At 37.7% G+C, this 14981-nt stretch overlaps 1 long non-coding RNA gene across 1 annotated transcript in view; it reads right to left on the minus strand.

Annotated features, from left to right (window-relative positions):
- Positions 1-705: 705 nt before the first annotated feature.
- LOC129729671 (uncharacterized) overlaps positions 706-14981 on the minus strand; it is a 64357-nt gene continuing 50081 nt past the window's right edge. The window contains exons 3-4 of the long non-coding RNA XR_008728717.1: positions 1042-1362; positions 706-917 (exon numbers count right to left, since the gene is read on the minus strand). This is a non-coding gene — a long non-coding RNA (uncharacterized LOC129729671). The remainder of the gene's footprint in view (positions 918-1041; positions 1363-14981) is intronic.

Consider the following 14981-nt stretch of genomic DNA (forward strand, 5'->3'; position numbering starts at 1 on the left):
AAACTTTTTCTTGATTATTCTTTGTGTATGCATTGTATTTTGCTTCCAATCCTAGAATCGCTCAGCAATTACCGAACGGTATGGCAAATCAAAATATCTGCAGGGGGAGATTGGGAAACAAGCAATTAACATCGGAAGCAAAGGAGATGAGTGCAGCAAAAAGGAAACAACATTCCGGAAGAACGAAACGAGTGAAATAAAATTGGCGTTCAGTAGTCAGAAAAAAATTGCATGGAAATGAGAGCTTTTGATGCATTTACCGCTTGGAAAAGCTACCGTCATTGTTCGATGATGATGGTGATGGCGTGGTGACCAACCGACGCTTGTGTGGACGGTGAAAGGATGTGCCTGGTTTCTGTTGTTTGATTGACCTAAATTGAAATGGTCCAGTGAAAACGGTTTCACATCGTGACATGAATGAACGAGCGCTGCTGGGAACAATAAAACCGAACCAATCTTTTAAAGTTCGTTAGCAGATGGAGCTTTATAAATTTGGCGGGTTTGGTTGTAATTAAATGGCATCAGATATGCATGGCAAACAATTAACCAATTAAATTGTAGTCTATGCCACGCAGAATGCAATTTTTGAATTTGCATGCGATTGTAGTTTTATTACCCTCGGAAAGCGGAATAGAGCGGTAATAAAATAAACAAATGATAAAAAAAGTTTTTTATTCGCACTCCTGGCGCACTTTATTTGCGTGTTATACATGCAGGCCAAGCACAATATATTCAAACGAGAATCGGTTTTTGTTCCGCAACTGGCCACCAGAGTGCATCGTGGTGGGGCGGTTTGAACGATTGGTTCATTTCTGTTTGTTTTGCGTCCACCCGCCAGCCAGGCACATTCGACGACGGGACTTCCGATTCGTTTCGGAGTTTGTGCAACAGCTTACTCACGGTTCAATAGCGAATTACTAAAAATAATAAAAAATATCAATTAACCTGAATAAATTCAATTCAAAATTTGAATGATTGAATAACTCTGAATGGGAGAAGAAAAAACAAAACCCTGATTGAATGCTAACGATTTTTGCTTACCTGCATTGTTACAAAAAAAAGAGAACTTCTCGTTTCTGCGTGACATTTACCATAATGACGAGTGTCTAGTCGGCTCTGTAAGGTTTATCACATTACAAAGAAGCGATGGTAGCGTTACATTGCACACGGATTGCTGCGATGCGTTGCTGCCTGCGAAATAAGCTACAATAATTTATCATTGTTTTCCCGCCTTGTTGGTGCGGTGCTGATGGGTGTGGGCGTTGGATCGATGCTTGGCAGGCGTTGAACGGCGGTGATGCTTTGACAGCCTACGCGTTTTCTACTCTTCTACGAGCTCGGTGAACTTTTTTTCAGTGCACTCTGTAAAAGTATATTGTTTATAGTATTAGAATTTGCAGGCACATTCCTATTTTCTTGATACTGAAGGCAGAAAAGTTGCTAATAAAAAAATGGTACTTTAATATTACTTCAATTCAACGTTTTGCAGGTTTGAGCTTGTGTGCGATTGTTTTAACGGAGATTGTGTACGGCTTTTCACGAATAGAAACCTTAAATGGATGAATGTCTAATGGCGGTGAGTTGGACTTTTGGAAATCGAAATTCCAGACAACTTACACTGAGCAACTGTCGCTGGGCTAACCACGAGGGGTGATATCGGTCTAATAAATTGGGTAGCCGGAATGTGCAGTTGACCGCAAATTGTAGAGAAGAGTTAGAAAAATAATAATAAAACAAAAAATTGAGTGAGAATTGTGAGGCCAGTTTATAGAAACGCAATTTGTTAAAATTATTAGTCGTAAAACCAGTTATTTAGTACAGATGAAGTAAACATATAAAAATGCAGCTCTGTCTGTCTGTCTGTCTGTCTGATTCATATAGGCTTGGAAACTACCGAACCGATCGACGTGAAATTTTGTATATAAGGGTTTTAGGGGCCGGGAAAGGTGACTAAGATAGTTCGAGACCCCTCCCTCTTCTGCAAGGGAGGGGTCCCATACAAATGAAACACAAATTTCTGCGCATCTCGAAAACTAACCAAGCAAATGGAACCAAATTTGGCATGTGGATGGTTTTGAGAGTAGCAAATATGTCCATGTTGATTTGAAACCCTTCCCTCCCCTGGAAGGGAGGGGTCCCATACAAATGAAACACAAATTTCTGCTCATCTCGAGAACTAACCAAGTAAATAGAACCAAATTTGGTAGGTGGATGTTTTTAGGGGTAACAAATATATCCATAATGGTTTGACACCCCTACTTCTTCTACAAGGGAGGGGTCCCATACAAATGAAACACGAATTTCGCACAGCTCGAGAATCAATCAACCAAATACAACCAAATTTGGTATGAGCATGTTTTTAGAGATAACAAATATGTCTCTCTCTCTTCTGTGAGGGAGGGGTTCCATACAAATGAAACACAAATTTCTGCTTATCTCGAGAATTAACCAACTAAATGGAACCAAGTTTAGCAGGTGAATGTTTTTAGGGGTAACAAATATATCCATAAAGGTTTGACACCCCTTCCTCTTCTATAAGGGAGGGGTCCCAATCAAAAAATATAACCAAATTTGGCAAGTGAATGTTTTTAGGTGTAACAAACATGTCCATAATGTTTCGACACCCTTCCTTCTTCTGGCATGTCTCCAAATACCATTTAAAAACCTAAAATGGCGACTTCCGGTTTCTGAAAAACAGCGGCAAATGATCAATTGTTATGACGCACTGAAGCCAAAAATCGACCTCAGACAACATTTTGAATTGTAAGATGGCGACTTCCGGTGTCTGGAAAACAGCCGAAAATGACCAAATACCACCCAATATGAGTGTTTCTTCAACCAGATTGACGCTCAGAGGCCAAAAATTGTCTCCTAATGCCATTTTAAAATCCAAGAAGGCGACTTCCGGTTTCTGAAAATAGCCTGAAGTGACCAAATACCACCCAATATGAGTATACCGAATCCAGAATGATGCAAGGAGCCAAAAATTGACCTCAGACACCAGTTCGAATTGTAAAATGGCAATTTTTGGAAATAATCAAAGATAAATCGCTATACAGACAATCTTTTTCCATTCTGACCATTTGCCATTTTACAATCTTATTACAACGCCATGTAGTTGCTATTTCACCCTAGTTGCTGCCACGATACATCCTCTTTGCTGAAATTTGACCATGCAGCATTTACCATGTTGTTATCAAATTCCACGCATAAGTTCATACACATTGCTGTTTCATTCTTGAAACTTGTGATGAAACAACGAAAATGTTGCAATTAGCTCCGCCCCCTGCGCTTTTTTTGTCATTGTAGGGTAGAAGCACCGGTTTTGGCCATAGCATGTTATTAATGGAAGATATTTGGCTTGCTTCTTTCGAAAAATATGTAATTGAATCAGTTCAACGTGGGAATCGGATGAACTCGCCTGAATTTTTCACTAACATTGAGTTTAAATAGTAAAACTTATTTTGTTTATATATTTTCCAACCGAAAAACATCTCTAGGCTCTTATTTTGGCCAGAGCAGTTCTTAATTGGCCACTCGGGGCTCCTATTTTGGCCAATTCGCGAAAAAGCTTAATTCACACAAATTTATTTTATAATTTGACTTTACCATGTAGATATATTTTATCAGCAGGAAATCCTCGTTATTTAACTAAGTAAAAGGCCAGTATATCTATTCAAACTAAATAATAATATTATATTCACACATAGCTAGCAGTGCAAAGTACATCGAGCTAGAATTATATTTAAATTGAGTAGGATATTTAATAACACTGACATCACATCATTGATCTACGTTAATTTGTCTTCTGTCATTTATCTTTATTAATAAGCTCCACTCTTTGCTTTCTTCACATAGAAACTTATTCGTATTATTTACCAACTATAGTTAAAAGTTCGAAGCGTTACTTTCGACAGATACAACCGAAGTTACAATTTTGTAAATAATCTGAACAAATAGAGAACGAATATATTATATCAAATAGCGGTGCTGTAGTAGCACAATTTTCTTATCTAAAACCAGTTTTGTGTTTTCACGAATATCATGCGATATCTTATGACAGCCAGAAAAACTTCGTACTTTTCATGTTTTGCATCAATATTAATATGTTACCATGGGTTTGTTTACATATGGCCAATATCAGGATATCAGGATGCTTTGATATGTGGCTAAGAATGAATCATTGATCGTTTTTGGAAGCTTCTGTTATTTTTGTTATTGCAGAGAATAATTGTACCATAATGACTTTTTTTTATCCATGTGCTGTAATAAGTTGTGCCTGATGCTGGTAACAAAATTTGCTATAGAAATGTACAAACTTAAACAAAATTATGCTCTATCAAAAATAGCCTGCAAATTACCTTAACGGTAGACTGTACAGTAAAGTATAATTAGTTCCTTTATTAAAAATAAAATACGCATATTTGTTTGCTACAGTAAGTAATGTATTTGTCGAATGACATCAGCAGTTTCAAAAAGAGACTTTGAAATAGGAGTAATTCAAGATACTCCTTCATAATTATCAATTTTATTTTATCATGGCCAAAACTGATGCTATGGCCAAAACCGGTGCTTCTACCCTATAAGAAACTGAGATGTAGCTGCAACTTAGTTTCGCATAAGAATTTGTTGCTTTGATGCACAAAGTTCATAATCGAAACAAATTTTGCTGCTTGGGGTTTGTAGTGAGGTTTTAAACGGTTTTACGTTAATTTGCGAACCTTACGTTTTTGTGAGGTGTCATTGTATAGAAAAGAAGCTTCATCATTTACATTCTGTTCCAATGAATTAAACGTAAAATCCTTAATTGAGTGTAAATCATAAGCATAAGCAAAGTAAAACGGTGATGTCTCAGAAGTAGGCTGGTCCGATCGTGATACAAAACAGGCCTTTGCGTTTCACTAATAATTTCAACTTTAAAGCAAATATTTCATATAAAAAGTGTTCCTACATCGAATTTAGATGTTGCAGAAACATAAAACTGGATAATATACTGCAATCTTTAAATATTTGATACTTAAATCACTGCTTGAAAACAAGCATTGAAAACAATTGTAAGGGCATTTTGTGCTCGAAAATAGTTCATTTTTCAAAGCATTTTTAATCGTAGTAATACTTAAGCAATCTGGATGAAACCTTTTTAACATCATCAGAAGAAGTTATTTTTTGATGCTGCTACATATTTGATACAGGTTTTTGCTCAAAAGTTGAGAAATCTCGCATATAAAAAAATGGTCCGATCATGATACAACACCCTAACATAGGCCTAGGTCTGTGTCTTCTTAGTCAAAGGACAGGAAGCAACGTCAAAGGTTGGTTTCTCTGTTTCTTCTATAAACGATTTTTTTGTTTCTTCTATAAACAATTTTGTTGTCTGATTCAAACCGAACCAGATACGCCAATTGGGGATGTGCCAAACCCCAATGAACAATCGGTAAAGTCATCCTATTCAAAATTTTCCGAATCAATTGCATTATAGAAATTTATGGAAGGCTCCATTTTTCTGTGATCTTTCAAGGCTAGATCCGCAATTTTCTAAACTAAAGAAGTCACTAAACAAATTCGCCTCTCATGCCGAACAAACAAACAACAAACCGAACGAGCGAAATATGAAAAGAACCTCGTAACGCGTGGCAGCACCATATTGACACAATTTTCCGGCACTTGTCATCATCAGCAAACGGCGTCGTTGTCAGTGCTTCTCTTCCTCCCGGCCGGAAGACGTTGGAGAGTTCATCATCATCCAAGCAACCCTCTAGTTTTCCCTTCGGGGGAGGAAACAATAGTGTGAAAGACAGCAACACGGTGGATAGCCTACTATGGCGTTAACAATCGGTTGTGTGAAAAGCAAACAGAAAAAAAAGGTTAGAGAACTGAGCGTAAAAAAACACATACACTGATGGACAATCCCGAAGGCTATACTCTCCACATTGCATGAGCATGTGTAGTATTTACATTACGAACAAAATCTGAAAAAAATGGAATCGACCCACATTGTGACAGCGAAATTGCTATCATACCGGAACCATGCGCGATTTTTTTTTTTGCATTATCAAAAATGCGGACAAGCATTTTCCTGAAAATCCGCCATTATGCCATGTTTTCTTCCGAGCAGTTGGTCAACGAGAACAATAGAAGGATTGATTTGTCTCATGTGTGTGTGTGTGTGTGTGGGTGTGAGTGCATCAAAAATGGTTCGCTGATGATTGCTGGGATTCATTTATGGTGCATCGTTTTCGCTGATTCTGCAGAACCATGCAGAGCGTACTGGGACAGTTGGAAATTAATCGACCAACTTTCGCAGTCTCTGTTCTGACATTTTTATCATTCATTCACATGTTTTCTATACGAAGTATTGCTGCTGCTACGGATCGGCTGGCCTGACAACGCTGCTTTTCCGTGGGAAGCATAGCTAAATCGGCTGTTTCATTTGCGGTTGGCACCTTCCCAATTGACATTCCGGCTTTTTGATTCTGTGCCACACACAGAGAGCAACAACATTCACAACACACCCCAGAAGGACGAGCAAAAGAATACGTACCTACTACTGCAGAATGCATCAGTCGTTTACACTGAACGACTGAACCGAACATCCGATCCTCTGCATCCCAGCAGACTCTGTATGTGCTGTACAATGGTACAGGAAACAGAATGAAACGTCAGCCGCCTGCTTTGTCACAGCTGTGCCTTCCTGTGTACGCTCATTTCCGCGCAGAGCTCTTTGATCCGACATATTTCTGATCTTTTTATAGGTTTCTTCCAGCCAGGGTTGTAAAACCAGCAAAGCAGTAGAGTGGAAATTCAATTTAGTTTTGTAAAGCTTGGTTCGATTCCTAACCCTGAATGGGTATAATATTGTGTTTAGTAATGTTGGCTAGTGATTACGAATTGGAAGACCGGATGCTGAAGAAAGATATGTAGTAAACATTAGGCCAGAGGTTATGCAGCTCCCAAGTATGTTCAACTGCAATACAAAGAATGGTAGTAGAAAACAGATTAGCTGCCGGATGGCTAAGTCTAACCCTTTTCTACTTTACGAACTCTTCGAACAGGTTCGTCGCTTATGAAATGCTTATGGGTTACCGGTATCACAAAAGCAATTTGCAGTGTATTATTGTTAGTGTTATCTATATCGTGAAAAAAAAACAAACAATTCCATTTGATCAAAGCTTGAGTTTTGTTTCTGTGATGCAGTTCATGTCAATGTTTAGTGATTTTCTACTCCATCTTTTTTACCATGGGAGTCTGTTTTAGAAATTTCATATCGAATTCGGGCTTTGAAATAGTGTGTCAATGATTTATTTACCCTTCTTGATATATTTTGTCCTTAAATCTGTTTCAGCATTTTCAAATATCACATATACTCGGAATTTTTTTTATTCGTCTAGCCATTCAGATGGTGTTTCTGATATTTTTACAGTCCAGTACCAGTGAAATACGTAATAAAAAAATCCTGTGTAAAGCATTGCCAATTATTTATCAAGACTGTAGAATGTAGTTTTTCCTATAACTGTATCTAAAACATCAAAAGACTTTTACCAATGTCCCTGCCATCTGCTTGCCCCCCGAATCGATGCAATTAGTAAGAGACAGTTCCCACAATGCTGTATAAAGTGCACGCTTGCTGCGATGTAAAAGCCACTCAAAGGTTGCTCGCTAGCAACCAGTCGGTCGGTGATACTGCTGTTGGATTGCTTTTGCCTCGACGAGGGGTCGTAAATGTGCACACTGCATATGAGTAACTTTTCTTCATTCAAAGCATACGCTTCTAGCTAAGCTAAACGTGAAAGATAAGAATAATGCAGTCCACTCTTCTATTGTGTGTGTGTCTAGGAGATGAAGAAAAGTTGGATAGCAACCGGAAGAAACTGAAACAAATAGTTTATGTCGTGCGCTGAATTGAAATATGTCCACCCTGCTTCGAGAGAGAAAAAAAAAACTACCGGTCTACTTTGTTTCACACTGGGAATGCGTTTGCGACGTTAACTTTTGTATGGTTTTGTCCAACTGAAACTGCCTTTGCCTCTTTTGTTGTAAACTTTCTTCTACAGTGCATAAGCGGTAACTTGGATAAGTTGAGATTTATGTTTTTTGTATATGGGGCTCATTGCAATCTGGGTGGTTCCAGCATATATTTGTCGATATACTGACTAATAGTAAGAAGTGCACAAATATTTCAACTTTAACGTAATGTTTAATGCTAGATAGTTCGGAAAGAATGTGTCCATGACGCAGCAGCTCGAAACACTTATGTAATGGAAACTGAAAACGATTCATAATTTGGCACAAAGTTTCCTTCATTTTCGGTGATTATCTCACTTCACTGGTGCCAAATATTACGATGACAGTTCCATTAGTGTGATGGGAAACTTCGTTTCCGATGGCGTAAAGTGGCTTCTATTTTCAGCGCTGCCATGGCATTGCCGCACCATGCGTCTCCATCAGCAACAAAATTTCAAGGTTCTTTCTTTGGAAATTAAAACGCAAAACTAATGGCACCGGAAACACGAATGGAAATGCAATTCAGTTGCTGGAAAGTGACTGTAAATTATCAAATAGGTTGGAAGCGGGCAAAAGTGATTCCGACTCCCGAGCCTGATGGCTACTAGATTCATCGCTCACTTTGTTTTTTCGTCGTCTCCTAGCTTCCTGTCACGCCGCTGCTGATTGTTGACGGTGACGGCAGATAGCAGCACACAATTTGTACGAATTAAAATGTTAGAGCCAACTGAGGGGTTTCAATATCAGACTGGAGACTGCCGTCAGGAAACTGTCGGGCTGAACGTTAGCACACAACAAGCTTCTCGCTTTCAGGAGTTTGGTTTCCGTTCGTTCGGAAGAGACGCTGTGTGAAATTGTCACGTGTGGCACATCGTCGCAAACTGTAGACGATGTTTAGATGCTAGGATCAAAGCAATTGCCAGTTTCGAGGAGTAGTAAGGCCTTGATGAATGATTCGTTGGTGGTGTCGTTTATTTAACACAAACCGAATGCTTCTGCTTTGACAAGTTCTTCACCACTACCGTTCGATGTCATTCGAATTGGTAGTTATTTTTCTTTACCAACTTCGCACTAGTGAAGATGTTTTGAAATGTAACTAATTTTTGTTGTTCTTTCATGCAGTAAGCATTGACAGTGAGCAGTCTATCTGATTCTAATTAGCATGGATGATGTGGAAACGTTTATGGCTAATGCGATAGCAAAAAAAAAATCAAAAAAGTCACCGACCAAAACTAGAGTACACTGAAAACAAAATTAGAAAATACGGATTTAAGCTAAATCTCATTTAGTAGACGCGTGCAGATGTCGGTTTCGGCAGCGATTGCACCAACAGGATACAGTGAATGAAATCACAGTATATCGCCCAGTTCCCATCACGCCGACACACCAAACAAACAAGTAGACTTCACTTTTAATTAGCAAACTGTTCAAACACTTCAACTATCCGAGCAGCGCTGGCTCCGCTGGTTGCGATTTGGCACGCACTCTGCACGGCCAGCAGCGGAAGCTGTTTGAAAACTGACTGTTTTCACTTCAACTGAATCATCACTGATGCAGTAAATGCTATCGCATTCAACTGTATTTACTGTGTTTTATGTCTGAAACCCGTTTAAAAAGATACGAGAAAAGCAGTGTTTTCTGCAGCGACAACTGTTGCGAAAAAATAAATAAATAAATAAAAAAATACTCATGAAGTATTTGTTTTCCAAAATCCCGCAGCTTTTGCGAGTTTTGGGAACATATTCTTTAAAACTAATATCTCAATTCTTTTGAAATTACCAACGTCCGTTTTTTATATCGCTCTTTTTATTTCGTTTCAGGTTTTCTATTATGTGCAAGTATTCCTTAGACCACCGCTCCCACATACGGTCTGCTAGATATTGCGACCTACGAGTAGAACGTCGGCGTCCCGGACGGTTCCTCGTAGAAAATGGTTGAGAGTTATGGTTTCCGTACGCATGTTATCGCTGAGAACGTTCAACGTCACCTTGACCGATAGAGTTAAGACGGATGCACCAACAATCGCAGCTTCCGAGAGATGGAGAGATGGTCTTGTTAGATCCAATATTTCACCGATTCAGAGTGTGACAAATTGCTTGAACTTGTGTTGATCGGAACAAAACCAACCATAGTTTGCGAGTCGTTTCATAGAATGCGGGGATCGAATTTCATGTTGATGATCAAGTGTAGTAGCCCAGCCAGGATCAACCGGAACGCATGAGCCTCTGAATAAGTAGGATAGATTTGCTCAATATAGACCACTTCCTTTAGTGGAACACCTGAACACCTTCTACCAAATGACACATGATAAATATAGGGTAAACTAACCTATACTGGACCCCTCTCCTACTGTGGACCAACTGTCAGTTTAATTCAAGTTATGTCAAAGTTCGAGAGATTTTCTGAAAACTTTTATCGGAAAACATCTTATCCAGTCAAAATGGGTCAGAATCACGAGAAATTTCGATTTAATGTTAAGAGAAATTGAATTAATCTGACGGGTGGTCTACTATAGGTTAATAAAATAAAAGGGTCCACTTAAGATTAATTTACCCTACCTATTCTGGTAGGTTCTCTGACAATGTCAATAATGTTGTTCACCAGAAATGTTGCAACAGACGTTTACTTTAATATTCCTAATTAAAGCTGTAAAAATATCTTTTAATAACAGCTGCCTGATTTGCCATGGTTCGTTAACGTTTTGATAAGAAATGGCTTTACCAAAAACTGTACTGACATCACACTTTCCGAGCGAAAATTACCAGATTTTTGATGAACGGGTAGAATTAGAGTGTCTAGGAAAAACACTTAAAAATTGAAAAAAATTAGTGGTCCAATCAATGGTAAAAAAGTACTGTTTTCCTTATTTCGACATGCTGCATTTCGAACAAGAGCGATCAGCGCGCTGTCTCGCTGAGTACCTAAATAGACTTTTATTTACATCGAAGTAACACAGCGAATCATAGTTACCATAGATGTGTTATGATCGTGTAATTGTAACGAATTGCAGCTAAAATCCGAAAAACGCCAAAAATTGGTGAAAAATATACTGAAGCAGCTGCTACTGAGTGTCTCCAAGCAATAAAAAATGGTGTTTCGATAAGAGAAGCTTCCACGATCCACCGTGCGAGCAGGAAGTGGTCAGGAAAGCCACGAAAAGGAAAACCAGCTGCATTGTCATGGACTCCCCATTCCGAAAGAGCGGCAGCGGCAGCGGCATTCTACAACTGCAAGATTCATATTAGAAAATCCTCGTCTTTCAAGGTTCGTACGAAATATTCAGAATTAATTTGGAGGATTGACTACGAAGCGAGTAAAAAATGGCCACATGGTCTATGGATGGCTCTATATAATCCGAAGCAATCTGCGGCATGGTGCAATTGTTCACAACTGAAATACCTGTTACACAGTGGATTAGAAAATTATTCAAGTAGACCTGGCCCAAATGCGGAAATTGTTGCGGTCCAAATTAAGAAACGGTGGCTCATCAAAGGAAAATGCAGCGATGATTTATTTCTTTCACTATAAGAAAATAGAGGTATTATCTTGTTGTTTTTCATGCAGTTAAGATAGAAAACATGTTACTTCATGTTTATACATAACTAGCTGAATGTACTCGGCCTTGCTCGTGGTAAAATTTGCTGCTTTTTCTATAATTTTCTATATTTTCATATATTTTTTCTAACCCATCATTTCAAATAATATTTCTATTTTAGTTATAAACTTGCCTATATATACCACCTTTTTCGTTGATTAACAATCGATGCGGAGGCATTCAAGCTGGGTCGAGTGAGTTCAAAAATTTCGTTGGAAAATGGATTGCCTCATCAGCACCTTCGACGGAATTGATTAACTTTAAAAAAAAATAAAATTACACTGAAATTACATAATCAATAGCCTCAGCTCACTTCTGATAGTTAAAATTATTGCTTGTCAACCTATGAATTGCTTGTTGACCTATGAACCTAATATTAGGGAGTATTTGAATATTTTTCTGCTTGTATTTGAAAATAGCGTTGGACGCCCGTTGTCACTCTTTGAACATAGTTCTCTTTCTAGAAATATTGACATTATTTAACCATTTTACTCAGCGGAACTCGCGGAATTGATTTCAAAACAACGTTTCAATATTACGTCCAAGTCTGAATTCGCCATGTACGATTTAAAACTTTGCGCCGGACATGAATATTTCGATTCTGGACGTAATCTTGATATCGAAAATATACATATTGCAGGGCATATATTCGTTTTTCATAAAATTCTGGAACCGGAAGTCACCATATTGAATTCAAAAAATGTCGTTGGACTTTTATTTATGCTTTCTAAAGGTCTTTCTGGTTCCGGAAATACCAATGTTTAGAGGTTTGTAAACGTTTTCTACAGTTGTATACAGCTTTTAAGGAATCAAAAGTCGCCAACTTTGTTTTAGAAAAACATCAGACATCGCATTCCGGTCCCTAGACATCAACTTCTGGCCATGATCGACCGAGGGCATGAAAGTTATCGTACTTTTCAAAAAGTTCGTATAGGGCACTAAAAGACCTGATTTTCTTATAAATTAAGACCCCTCCCTCTTCGATCATGTTCCGGTCTCTGGAAATCAATTTCCGGTCTCCAGACATGACCAAAGGCCTAAAAAACTATCGCATCCATTCAGAAAGTTCCTATAATGCATGAAAAAACCTAAATTAATCCACCTAGCGGTCAGACCCAGCTTTTCTCATTTAAACTTATTATTTGTAAAAAGAGATTCACAAGAACGCTGCAATCCAATAAAGGAACATTCACTCTTTGGGTACTAAAATATTGATGTTGTAACTAAAGTATAAAATTTGAAATTTGAATTAAATTCAATCATCAGCAATATCAGAAACGTTTAATTGAACGATAACATATTTAAATTATGTTGAGGTCACATATATTGATCAAAGCAGGTATAATTTTGAATAGTCTCTTAATTTCTTTACTTTTCATAACTTCTGAACCACATATCAAATTGTTATGAAGTTTATCATTTGTAAGTTTGAGAGATGACTCGTTCATGACACAAGTTATGTTCCAATAAGTCATGTAATCTTTGAGATAATAGACTTTCGTTGTTTTATTAACAATTTAATACATAACGGTTGCTTAAGTTCGATTATAATCAAATGAAAAGGGAACGCATAAAGCAGCCAAACTTTGAAACCACGTGTTCAATCATAATTCATCAGTTAACCATTAACTAGCCCGTTCATCTGATATCAATATTGTTCAAATCGGTTGTGTAGTTTCTAAGATAATGAAGTTCCGTGATTTTCACATTTCGATACATTACAGACGAAGTTACAATCCGATTACAGCAAAATGCAATAGGGTGTTATGAGGCAGCTAGACCTTTCATTTGATACTAATTCTGTGGGAATCGGGTCAACCATCTCTGAAAAGTGAGTGAGTCCAGGTAGTCTTCGGAATATGTTTCTTTCAATAGCTAGATTTCACATTTTTAAACATAACAGGCAAAGTAATAATCCGTTTGCAAAACAAATCATTAGGGTCTTATGGGGCAACAAGACCTTCCATATGACACTGATTTTATGCAAATCTGTCCAGCCATCTCTGAGAAACATGAGTGAGATTAAATAGTATCCAGAACACGTTTCTTTCCATAACTTCTGAACCACAAAATTCAAAAGTTAAGGGTTTTTAGGTAGCCCGTTCATTTGAAACCAATTTTGTTCAAATCGGTTGTGCAGTTTCTGAGATAGTGATGTTTCGTGATTTTTACATTTTGATACATAACTTCTAAACCAGTAATCTGATTACAATAAAATTCAATAGGATCTTATAGGGCAACTAGACCTTTCATTTTCAATTAATTTCATTGAAATCGGTTCAGCCATCGCTGAGAAAAGTGAATGAGAAAAAAAGTTTCCAGTGATCGTTAGGAGAAAGTCAATATGTTTACTTTCATTATGTGATTTCACATTTTTATGAACAACGGACAAAGTTACTATCCGATTGCAATAAAATTCAATAGCATCCTATGGGGCAACTAGACCTTTCATTTGACACTAATTTTGTGAAAATCGGTTCAACTATCTCTGAGAAAAATGAGTGAGTTTAAACAACCTTAGGATAACTTTTCTTTACATAACTTTTGAACCATATGTTCAACCATAACGAAATTTGAATGTTTAGGATTCTGGAGACAGCCCGATCATTTGAAACCAGTTTCATTGAAATCGGTTGTGTGGTTTCTGAGATATTGATGTTTCGTGATTATTACATTTTGATACATAACCTCTAAACTAATAATCCGATTAAAATAAAATTCAATAGCAACCTATGGCGCAACTAGACCTCTCATTTGCAATTAATTTCATGAAAATCGGTCCCGCCATCTCTGAGAAAAGTGAGTGAGAAAAAAAAGTTGCACATACATACACACACACACATACATACATACATACAGAAAATGCTCAGTTCGTCGAAAGGGGTCGAGTGGTATATGACATTCGGCCATTGGGATCACTTTTATACCTTTGGTTTTTCCAGTGATTGCTATACCTTTCTAGGAAAAAGGCAAAACATGATTTGCTGACCAATTAAGACCCCCTCCTCCTTTCCTTCTTCCTCTTCCCAATATTTCTATGACCACTTCCTCTGTACAAAGAACACGTATGCCAAGTTTGGTTAAAATCATTCATTCGAGAGTTATGCTGAAGCATACATACAAACATACATACAAAACTTTTCTTTAAATAAATAGCTGGATTTTAGGAGCTCTTATCTAATTTGATCGATGCTCTCTACCAAATTTTTATTCGGTAATATTTGAGCTTCAGGAACTTTTCCAAACATATGTTTCATCCAAAACGCTAGATTGGACTCTCCGTTATGAAATTATGCAAGAAGATGTTCCGAAGCAGGTTGGATGTTTCGAAACACTTCTCTAGAAACATTTGCACGAAAGCCGATTTTCGGCTGCAAACAGACGT

The sequence above is a fragment of the Wyeomyia smithii genome, chromosome 3 (genome assembly GCF_029784165.1).
Source record: "Wyeomyia smithii strain HCP4-BCI-WySm-NY-G18 chromosome 3, ASM2978416v1, whole genome shotgun sequence".
Lineage (NCBI taxonomy): Eukaryota > Metazoa > Arthropoda > Insecta > Diptera > Culicidae > Wyeomyia > Wyeomyia smithii.